We start from the raw sequence: 12,348 nt of genomic DNA, 5'->3' as shown, positions 1-12,348 counted from the left end.
ATGTAGTTATTTTAACCCTAAACACGATCTTTTCCTAAACCTAACCAAATAGTTTTGTTGCCTAAACTAAGCACTTCATGATCTTAACCTGACTACGTATTTCACGATCTTTTCAAAGTAGTTTCCTTGAAGTTAGGAGTTTATTTTGAAAAGGCTGTATGCATGTAGCAAACGGAAATTGACAGGCGTTGAAGTTAACGTCTCTTCACCTGTATAGAACAAGATGTCTCGTGGTTGCTATAAGACAATGTTCTCTTTCGTCCTCCTCCTCATTTACATCTATTCTCGGCCACTTTTCATCAGTGCTGTCACAACACATCATACGGCGACTTGGCTTCACCGCCGTTATACGCACTGTGATGGTGCACGATATCTTCTTCTCTCTGTTGTCTCCGTCTCTCTTTGCCTAGGGCATCTGATGGGACCCATAAAAAGAGGGAAGATTAGAAATAAAAATGAAGAGAAGTTGTCTGAGGGGCTTATAAAGAAGCGAGCACATCTACTTTCTCTCTTGGTTTTATAGACCTCTGCATCTTTAACGTACCAACATGAATTCTCATATTATTGCTGCCAAGTTACACTATTAAGTTCACTGCATTTCGTTTGAGGAATATATTAAAATACCATTTGGTTGCTTATGAAATCCAGCACAGCCTCACGCTGCCTCTTCATGGTCGTGAGCTTTGATGTTGCTGTTTTTGAATAAGACTCGTGCTTCATTTCTCCGTCTTGAAGTCACAGAGAAGATGTTGTGCTGTTGACACGTAAGGGAATATGTTTGTTGTTTACCGCCTCCTGAGTGACAAAAATAAACCTGCCCCTCCCTCGCTTATGCTGCCCCACTGGCATCTCCTTTATAAAAACGGCCTCTTTCAGCTGCAAACGCATCAGAACACAGCGATGGATACTTGTCAGGGAGGCGGGGGGGCTAAATGGGAGGGCTTCTGGAATAAACCTTATTGCCTTACAGAGGAGGAGGAGGAGGAGGAGGAGGAGGAGGAGGTGAGAACTGGTGTCACAGAGGATGAAGCCAATAAGCCCCAGTTTGAGCTCTCTGACTTCATGGCTTAGAGAATACACCCACTTCCTCAGAGCCAGAGTGGATAGCAAATAGATCGACACTGAGGGACACACACACACACACACACACACACACACACACACACACACACACGTGTTTGTTTGTGATGTTTATTCTGTACTTTTGTATTTTGATGCTTTGGCGACATTGTGTTTTCCAAAACTTCCATGCCCGTAAAGCCACATTGAATTGAATTGAATTGGCACCGGGTAACTGTAACACAGTTAATATATAATATTATATAAATATTATATTCCATTTCTGCCAATAAATCCCCCTGAATGCTGCACACTGGCCCTTTAAACTCAGTCAACAAGAATCAGCTTGGATCATAAATTCTGTTGTCTCAACCGTGACGTCTCTGTTTTGTTGCTCTCTCTGACCTGCAGCTCCTACAAGCTAAACTTCCTTTCATTCCATTTCATAAACTTGCGGAGGCATCTGTTGCTTCAGGTTATTGACTCCCTCTCTGTCTTGATCCCAAAGCTCCCTCTGCACAGATCTCTTGAATCATTTATTATCAGCCATTTCCTTTTTTCTCAGGTCGACATAGCAGCCACTCTCTGGCCCTCACACCGCCTGTGCTGCAGATTACCTTGTAGATATATAAATATAAATAGATGTTAAATTATTATTGAATCTCCACTTTTTGTTTTCCAAATTTGGCATTTGCGATGCACCATAATATTGAATTACTGCATTGTTTTTGATAGTCTTTTAGATCAGTCTGAGAAGAGACTGCTGACGTGGTTTCTATGCTGCTCTACTTTAATCAATGGTGTCCGTTCAGCTGCACACCGACACCAGTGAATCAAGCTGTGCAAACAAGGTTCTCATGTGATATATTGTCTCGTCATGCTAACAGCAAACTCGGTCTGCAGGGAGTGATGAACACTAATGTGATGTGTTGATTCAGTAATGTCAGGAATGGATAAGGAGTAATCAAAGATATTTGTTTTCCGAACTTGCTAATATTTACGATAAAATTAATCTTGGGCGACAATAGAAGCAGAAAATGTCTGGGTTTGTAGCAGCTTCAGTCTCGCAAAACACACCCTCGGGTCTGCCGGTGCTCCAGTCCTCCCTCTGGACTTGGCCAGGACCAAAAAAAGCTGCCATAACACGTTACATTCACAGCGGTGACACTTCCTGTTTAGAAGGTAGTGTCTGAAACGCCACACTGCTGTCATATGGGAATAACATCGACCTGACAGCTCTGACACGTTTTAAGTGGACACATGTTCAGACTCATTAGAAGCTGTTAAGATGCCACAGTATGACTCCTCTGACGTAACGGACTTCCAATGCCCTCTGTCTGCATTTTGAGTATTTTACTTAATAGATTTAACAGGTGCTCACGGCAGCAATGACCTGGGACCTTGTTGTTGCGTCACAATGTCCCCAGTTTGATTCTGGCAGGGACTTTTATCATATGTTGGTTATTAATCCCCCAAAAAAGCCATTAGTTATGTCTGTGTATTGTATCTGTTTATATCGGGAGCCTACCTCAGGTTGACCAGGGGTGGCAGTGTGGATTAGTGTGGCAGGTAATTGGTATATAGGGCACAGGTGCAACAGACAGCTAATGATGCCGAGTGGCTAGTTGCTGGAATCAGCCTCTATAGATGTATTACATTAAATTATGACTCAGTGAATGCATACATACAGCGTGTGTTGTGTTTGACTTTATTTCTTTGTTTCATTAGTTTTTATTTAAGCATTCTAAATCTTCCACATTGGCCCATCAGAGCTCCCACCACCCTGATGTATACATGTATAAGTGATCGTCCCAGAGGCAGAAAGATGCCTTTTTCTTTTCCAGCCCGCGGTTAGCAATAAACCTGACCGCAGGCGATCAATTCAGGAAACAGATTGAGCAATTTCAAATTCCCATAAAGCCGTGAGTCACTGCGAGCAAGAATCTGCCATGTTATGATTCAAACCAAACACTTCTTTTGTTTTTGCAGCTGATTTCCTACATTAGTCCCTCCTCTCAGGCTGGAGATATATGTGATTGGAATCCACTCTCACATTTAGTGTCTGTGGGAGTCATTTCTCAGAGCTTTCTGTTTTTGTTTTATCCGGCCTCGCACCTTCTCCGTGACGGTGAGCGATGACGAATTGCTCCTTTAATTGCCGGTTAAACTGGGCCTGAGCCCGGCGGTTACTGAGTGCCCAGAGAGAGAGAGAGAGGGGGAGAGAGGGGGAGAGAGAGAGAGAGAGACAGGAAGCAGCATTAAGACTGCGGCTGTCTGCTGCATCCATCTGCGACATCCAGCGGGTTAGAGAGGGAGGGAGAGAGGGCCGTCTGGAAGCACGGCCGGGATGACTCATAGGTCAGATTTTTGCGAGACTGAATTGGGGAAAGTGTATGTGTGTGTATGTGTGTGTGTGTGTGTGTGTGTGTGTGTACCTGCATTTGCACATTATGCAAAGTTGTGCCTCTCCATGAATTTGTTTCTGAAGGAGCAGAAAGCTGGTCCAGGTCCACCCCCCCCCCAGCCCCTCCACTCTGTGAATCATTCACTGACTGCGGTTTTACAAACAGCTGATTATGAAAATGCATCCGAGTGAATGAAATCACCTCTCTGATGGAACATTTACATTTTCTCCCACACGTGCACTTTCGGCGCGAGTCCTGTCTCCAGGCGCTTCGTTCACACTCTTGGCGCTGTAATGCTCGGGGATGTTTCAACAGGAGACCTCGTGAAACAGCCTCTGCTGTTGCTAACCGCCCTGATTACCCTGAATTACTGCCAGCATTCTGTATGTTATTCTGACAGCAACAGTTAGGATAGATGCAAAGTAAATAGATGCTGCATGTGCTACAGCGAGCGAAACGTTGCAGGGACCGGATTCACTTCTTCAAGACACGATGGACTCGCGTTCCCGATATTCACGTTTTGTTCTTAAAGCAGCTGTAATCACTGTGTATAAGAAGTGGACGTAGTTATCGTGACGTCACTCATTGGTTTGTGGACTGACGTTATGAAGCATCGAGTTTGGCGATTTCACTGTCGCCATCTTGGATTATGGCCGTCGACATGTTTTTTTCGCAACCAATGAACGGAAGTGACCATATTTGGAATGCTGAGGAGTGACGTAGAGACGCCATATAAGTGTCTGGTAGCGGCAGAGACCTGTCGATCACAGTAGCCCCGCCCTAAAGCATACCCTGCTTTATGGGCTGTTTCACTCTAAATGGAAAGTCAGGGGATCACCAAAGTCTGCGGGACTCATCCTCTGGGGACCATGACATTTCTAGACCCAATTTCATAGCAGTCTCCCCAGCATGCTGGATCAAAGAGGTGGACTGACCAAAAAGGATGACGTGAACTCAGTGCGTGTTCGCTCCAGAGAGCTATGGGAGAATCACACGGGATGTCTGTGCGTCATGACAGGTCGACTGCCTCGTCAGTGAGTTGGGTGGGTTGTTTTTTTTGCAGTTTGACAGAGCAGACAGGATTTACACACACACACACACACACACACTCATCCTCTGCAACTGGCTGCTACTCTGAGACAGCAGCCAGGGCTGAGCCAATTAAGACTGGCACTCGATGCGAGAGATCGATATGTAAATCAATGAAACCCAAAATAAAAGTAAATCACACTAAACAAATGATTGAAAGTTAAAAAACTGACTTTGACTTGTACTAAGCAAGTACTGCGTGCTGTTTTACAGCCTCGCCAGGGATTATTAAACCGTCTTCCTCGCTTTCTGTGTCTCTAATCTTCCTCCGCAGGATGTTTGGACCAGTCAGGAAATCATTCAGCTAACAAAACACCCCGGGCAGACCGACAAATTGGTTTCTTGGCTGTCAGTATCGGTGCGCACATCCGTTTCCTCTCCCTCGTCACACACCAGACGAGCTGGCGGGGCCCCCGAAAAACCGTCGAAGCCACTCAGTTGATATCGCTCTTCATTAGCCGCTGCATCCTTTTCATTTTATGTCTCACTTACCGTGAAACAGAACCACCGCCGGGCGCGTGCACACCAATACATTGTGGGCGGGAGGAATTCATCGTGGAAGGTGTCGTCATTGACGTCATTGTCAAACGTTGTAGCTCGCTTCACTTGAAGCGTTGCACTTACGTAATAGTTGTTGTCAAGCAGCAGACTCCACCCTTGGCTTCATCAAAAGCTTCTCTCTGTAAATGTCACGGAAGTGACGGTGCTGTCCAAACGGACACATGTACAGGTCTTACTTGTGATGAAAGACGTGTCTTGAAAGGTTGCTACTGATGTGGAGATTCATTCTTGTTGAATGTGTGTGTGTGTGTGTGTGTGTGTGTGTCAGGTGCGGTGGGAATAAATCAAAGTGTATCACACTCTTAAAACTTTGCCTTTTTGAGTTAAACTGTTCCGTGATCGAGGAGGTGAAAGGCTGTTCTCATTAAAGGTGGAGAAATGCTGAATCCAGCCGGGGATACTGTTGGATGGTTGAAGGAGAGCTTGTAGTTACTCCTTAAAACCCTTCAGGGAATGACGTCGGTAGATCTGGAGGAGCCCATCTCGTCGGCAGGTCAGTGTAGTCAGTAAACCCATCAGGGACACGCTGGAGGAGGAGGAGGAGGAGGATTAGATTGGTCCTCAAATACTGGAAATTGTCAGGCTGCTGCGGTCAACACGTCCGTTTGGTGCCGTGTGGATTTTGGGATCAGTGGCACGGGATTTCAGGGTTTCCTTTGTCATGGAAAGGCGTGTAAGTTTGTTTCCGTCTGTATACCTGGAAGGTGAAACAGTCGCTGCAATCCATTCATTAACCGTGCACTTTCCCATCCAAACTCTTTTCCTTCAGCACATTTATTCACAGCGCACTTCAAAGGTGACTTGAAAGGATCAGTTCATCCATAGACAATGCGTCATCCCCCTTCATCCCCCTGGTGGTATCGAACCACACTGATGGTGCCTCTTTTGAGGCTTTTTCCACCATCACAATTCAATGGAGGTGGATGGAATTGGATTTACGGTGCTCAGCATAGAAAATGACATTTAACAAACTCAAAAGCAACATTTCTTGAAAAAAAAAACAATGCTCCATTTATTCTGGATAATCCACAGACCTCTGTGGGATTTAAGAAATGTTCTATGGTACTATTTCCTCTGTATGAAAAGTAGTTCCAAAGATAAATGAATCATACAAATGCACAGGCACAGCCGTGGAAGAATAAAGAAGGATTTTCACTTCAAGCTGCATGCGTCTGCTCGCAATTTAAAATCTAAGGAGAACATTTAAGTGTCCATCACCGCTGTGGTAGTCGTCTGCTCGATTGGTTCATTAGTTACCCTTTATTTTCCCTGAAGGAAATTAGTTTTGCAGTGTTTGTACGAAGTTGAACATACGGCACGCAATAAAAGTAATACAGAGTGCAGATCTCAGCCAGCTCTGCAACAACCACTGCTGTTATGTTTGATCGAGTGAATGCAAACCACACCTGTTCATCTAGACTACAAGTGTATCAGATGTGCTTTAACAGATCCGCACTCATTTTAAACTGTGCAGCTGTCTGCACCGTGTCGCTGAACTGCAGCTCACTGTGTAACGCTTTATGTTGACTGTTTCAGTCCCACTGTGTGATTAGTTCCCGTAGCTGTTAGCGGGACTCTGCTGCACCCTGTCTGCTAACAGCTAAGTAGCTCTCCTCTGCTACTGACACGGTAAGACGCGTTTAGTTCAGTTTTAGTCAGAGCTCAAGGTGAGACAGTTGCACATACCTGCAGTTGTGTTACCTTGGTGTGCAAATCGAGAGAGGAATAATGCGTGATCCGTAGCTGAATCCAAAATGAAACAATTGTTGAACACTTGCAGTCCCTGCTGGCTGGATAAGAGTAGTGAGGAGTCGGCAGTCAGTGACGGTATAAAACAGTCATGAATGAGCACAAAACATGATATATTGACGGGTCCAGTAGAATACGAGTTTAGCTGTGGACAGACACAGAGACGCACTCACACGGCTGAATACATAATCTCCTGATAAAGTCTGATTTTCACACAGTTGGCGGTCATTTCCTGAAAATCTGCAAAGGACAACGTGAATTAATTCATTTACTGTTTCGCAAATATTAGGAGTTGATGGCATCGAGGTAATTCTCCAGTCGCTGCCATTAAGCCTTTGCAGAAGAAAAGGCGTAACTTGGTGACGTCGTTAAGCGCCAAAAAAAGATGCAGAAAACCAACTTTAGCACGGGAGGCCGCTGTTTGTTTTCATGTATCCAACCGGCAGTAATTCAAATAAAACTCTTCATTACAACAATGACAACCGTTGTTCCCTATCCTTAACCACGTGGTTATTATTGTAACCTTGATGACAAAGCTCCCCTTACCTTAACTTACCCGTCTTTGTCTTTTTGTTTTGGAAACAACAGACAAATGACATCGTCCTGACAAAAGAAGTGGGCAAATCAGGAAAGGTTTTGTCGTCCTAGGGGACACGGACCGACTACGTATCTGCCGTTTAGTTCGGGGGAGTTGTTCTCCGATCCAGATGAGACGGGAGCAGATTCCCCCAAGTGAAGGATTTGTGACTGCTGGCGGCGCTGGTTAAAGTAATAACCAGGGAGTTAGTGAAGAAAGAAGTGAGCTACAAAGCCCAGCTCTTAGTTCACAAGCTCTTCTTGCCTTTTCTCTTCCTCCGCTCTGGAGGCAGGAAGATAAACCAATAGAACCGTGTTTCCATGCAAAGTTATCAATTCGTGGCATCCGCCGCTAATGATTATTGCTCTGTTTTGTCCCTTTTGTCTATAAATACCCTGAGTGACTGAGTCAGAAGACACTTCTTTTTATTGTAGTTTTATTCTGCGTCTCTTTCTCTCTCCCTTTGTAACAGACGCACACTCAACAGGTCAAAGTAAGGCTGTGAGCAAAACAAAACTTTATTAATCAGTCTTAGTAATTATTAATTAGTCTTTCTTCTTAAAGACTTTCTTTCCATCTTTCTGTACTTTGTTCTGCACACACACACACACACACACACACACACACACACACACACACACCTCGGCACAGACCTTGTTCATTAGTATAAATAACTGCTCTGCAGACCCACCCATGCACATAAACAGTCTGCCTCCGCTCATCCACTGTACACACTGTTGTTATGCAGTTAGTCCCCGAGCAGCCTGTTGCACCATCCAGCAGCTCTCTGCGTGGAAGGCTGCTACCTGCCTGCTGCTAATTAGGAAGATGATAATGTTACACAATCTTGGTGTTAATGGGAAACGGTTGCATAATGTAAACTTTGTTCAGCCTGCCGGTGGTTGCGTGTTTTAGCTTTTTACTTAAGGATAAAGCTGTTATAGGTTCATGCTCCTTTGTTCTTATAAAAACACAGTGTGAGCTTTACTGTCTATATTAAAAGTTCTGAGTTACATTAAAGTGTGTTCCAAAGAGCGACTTTAAAAATGTTTTCACTAAGACTGAAGAATGACACATTTATTAAAGCGACGTGAGAGAATAACCTTGAAGAACAGCTCATGATTAATCACATAATGCTCAGAGAAGGAAGGATTTTAGCTGCATTTACACCAATGTCAGTGATTTTACAAAAGCCTATATTATTTTGTTAGAGGAGACATATAATGCTCATTTTTGTTGTTGTTTCTATTAAATGAAAACACTTCATTGTTCTCATTCTGTCGGCCTTATTATAACCGTATTCACCTGCTGTCTGAAACGCTCCTGTCTCTTTAAGAAGAAGAGAAGTCCAAAATTCTTGAGAGTGCTGTGTGCATTTCTCCGTTGAGCATTTGAATACTTTCACATTATTTATAAAGCACCTAGACCTGCTTTATGATTTAAAAAAAAAGGACATGGAAACCACACTACGATATGTGACCTTTAAGTTAATTAAAACAATATTATTCAGATCTATAAAGTCTTCTGTGGTTCTGGAGGGAGCGTTCCAAGATTTCCCTTGATAATAAAATTTAAAAAGAAAAAGAAAACGTAGAGTAAGAGCAGTTAGAGAAGTGGTGGAACGTCTCCGCAAAAGTGTGTTGCAAGACTACAGCTTGTAAGAAAGCAGCAGCTGCAGTTTTGTAAATTATAACCTTACTATTTAAGACAACGCAGACTCGTTCACGCGAGCATTGTTTTAAATATAGGGTCTCAGCAAAGATGCATGGCTTCAGGAAGTAGTGGAGCGATGGATGAAAGAGCCATCTCCTTGACAACAGAGCAAATTGATGGCAGTCGGTACAAAACTTTAGCACTTGTGGAGCTCTGTCTTTCCTCTTTTCTTTCTTTTAGATACATAATGACACTTCTAGCACTTTCAGTCAGAGACGCCTCAAGAAATTGTCCATTTATAGCCGGTAGTTGTGTTACTGGATTTGGGAGGCTCCTCTGTTTAAGGGAGCTCTTGAAGAATCTGAGCGTGATGACACATCAACATCAAACTTAAAGTGACCATCAGAGTAACGGTGTCAGCTTATAATGCCCCTGCTGTACACCTGCATGAATATGATGAGATGTTACTTGCTTCAAATCTGCTTATACGATGTTACGACGATTACGTCCACTTCTTATATACAGTCTCCATTCTCAGCACAAATGTTTTTGGCCTGTAGCTGCTTCTGTATTCCCATCCTAACTAAACATGCCTGTGCTCATAAAGCCTATATGATATATGTTCAAGTCGTGCTTTGTGGACTGATGTTTTACAGCCTGGAGTTCAGGCGATTTGGCCGTCGCCACCTTGGCTTTTTGCAACCAGTGAATCTGAAGTGACCATATTTGGAATGCGGAGGAGTGATGTAGAGACGCCGTATATGGCTGTGGTAGCAGCAAGGTCCTGTCAATCACAGTAAGCCCCGCCCTAAAGCATCCCCTGCTTTATGGTCTGTGTGACTCTAAATGGACCATAATGTACTAAATGAACATCATGCTGTATTGAAGAAGACTTGAAACTAGAGATTGAGACCATAAACTCATGTTTACAATGTTTACTGAGGTAATAAATCAAGAGAGAAGTAGAGTCGTTTTCTCATAGACTTCTATACAACCAGAGGAGTCGCCCCCTGGTGGTCATTAGAGAGAATGCAGCTTTAACACACTTCTGTATCGGCTTCACTCGTCAGAACCGTATATAGGTTAGGTTGCCGCCTGATTGCAACCAACTGAATACCTCCACTCGCTCCTTCCTTTCAGTAACGTGCGCCGCTGAGTGCAAACCGTGGTAACGCTGTCCGCCTCGCTCACAGGACATCGTTACCACAACAACTCTACTTTAGGAGCAGCGGAAGTCAGACGACATCTCTAGAGCGAGTGTTTGGTTTTGTCCGTTCTGGGCTACTGTAGAAACAAGGCGGTGCAACCTGATATGTAGATATGAAGGGCTCGTCTGGGAAGTTGATACACAATAAATACGAATGAGGTGTGCAACATTGCAAAGGTGTTGGGGAAACATTTGTATCTGCTATCTGCACATTATGTGCCAGTGTGCACGGTTAATTACTCATTAATGTGACTCAGGCTTAAAGAGACACACGGGATGCAGTTCAGTCACACTGAATGTCGACCAGAAGAAAACCGATTGTTCTTACTTGTGTTTATCAGTGACGGAGAGCAGCTTTCATGCAGAGTAATGTATGGAGGCTCCTGCATCGGCGTATGGTCGTCATGATAACAAGCCCACAGGGGCCAGGTCTTTGAGCGCGCAGTTAATTAATTTGCCACTCATCAGACAGGTGTGATCAGCCGGCATGAAGCCACGCCTTCTGCCGTTTGCTTTTGTTCGCCCATTAAAGGGTAAGGATCGCATGGGCGCTGGCTCTGGTCCAGCGAGGTTCCACTGAGGAATGAATAAGGTTTTAAGCTTTTCTCCACTTTGACGGTGAACTATGACTGTGCTCATTAGTAGTGATCCAGGAAAAACAAAAACTGGCAGGAAGGAGCAACACCTCCCACTGACTTATTGAAGCCTCACACACACACACACACACACACACACACACACACACACACACACATACACACACTGCACTAACAAAGCCATGACCAAGTATTTTCAGTCCTGGGTAAGACGTGCTTCGCCTGGCTTGGTGTCACACGTATGACCGTGTCCACACACCCCCAGTGTTTTCACATTAGTCAGACTCTTATGGACAGCTCGTGCAGTGGGTGACAGGATATTTCAAACGAGACATCACATATCTCTGGTACTTCTAAGAAGTGTGTGTTGGTATTGGAACAAATGACAAAACGTGCAAGCTTGATGGAAAATACTTTAGTATACCGACCATATGAACCCTTTTATGAATATGACATAAAGTTTCATACTTTATCGCACAGCTTACAAATCGCTTAAATCACATTCTCTGGCTCTCCTTTTATGGTTTGAAACCCGTTAATCGTCACATTGCTTTCTTTTTGCTCACGAGGTCGGACATCTTTCCTGCAAGAGTGAGGGCTGCATGGGTAATTACTGTAAGGCTGTACTGGATAGTTTGAAACTTCATTTGTTGGTTGTTGTTATTAATAACTTACACAAACACAGTCCAACGGCTTCCGACGCCACCCTCTCTTAAACGTCCCTGTAATTATCTCAGCCCTCAGTCCAATCGTCAAAAAAAGAGATGTAATCATTTCCAGAAGTTTTATCCAACAAAATATTCTGCTTCAATCCGTATTTGTTGGCGTTTAGCTTTTCAAAAGCTACATTTTCTCTGCGGTGCTGAACTTGTATCACCAGGACCTAGAGCAGCAATCTAACAGCCCCAGAAATGACATTTAAATAACCATATAACACAAAATAAAAAGTATGCCAGCATGTTTTTTTAAATATATTTTTGACAAGCTACTACAGTGAGAATGCATTTCATGCAATTCATTCATCTAGAGAATGCAAGAGAAAGAGAGACTGAATATGGGACAAAACTCATGATTCATTGTGTCATTGAATAACGTGCTTTTATCATGGATAGCTGAGGAACATTACGGGCCAACGGATAGCGTGTTGAACGTTACTGCTGTCATGTCGCCCAAGTCTACCTGACTCTGTCCAAGAGAGACTCCAGAAAGTTACTGGACCTGCAGCCAAGAAATATTCTTTCATTTCAACCCCACGTAGAATCACACAGCGTTTGTTTTAACGCTTTGGTTCTTTAAAATTGACTGAACAAAAATAGAAAGTGTTAGTGAACTTAACATGAGCGGGTGGGCAGAGTCTGTTACCTTTGGACAGAGCCAAGCTAGCTTTTTCCCTCCGTTTTCAGTCTCTATGCTAAGCTAAGCTAAGTTTCTTCCGGCTGTAGTGATGTATAT

Source organism: Anarrhichthys ocellatus, unplaced genomic scaffold (genome assembly GCF_004355925.1).
Source record: "Anarrhichthys ocellatus isolate YVR2014 unplaced genomic scaffold, GSC_Weel_1.0 scaffold24, whole genome shotgun sequence".
NCBI lineage: Eukaryota > Metazoa > Chordata > Actinopteri > Perciformes > Anarhichadidae > Anarrhichthys > Anarrhichthys ocellatus.
This window is presented reverse-complemented; position numbering follows the sequence as displayed.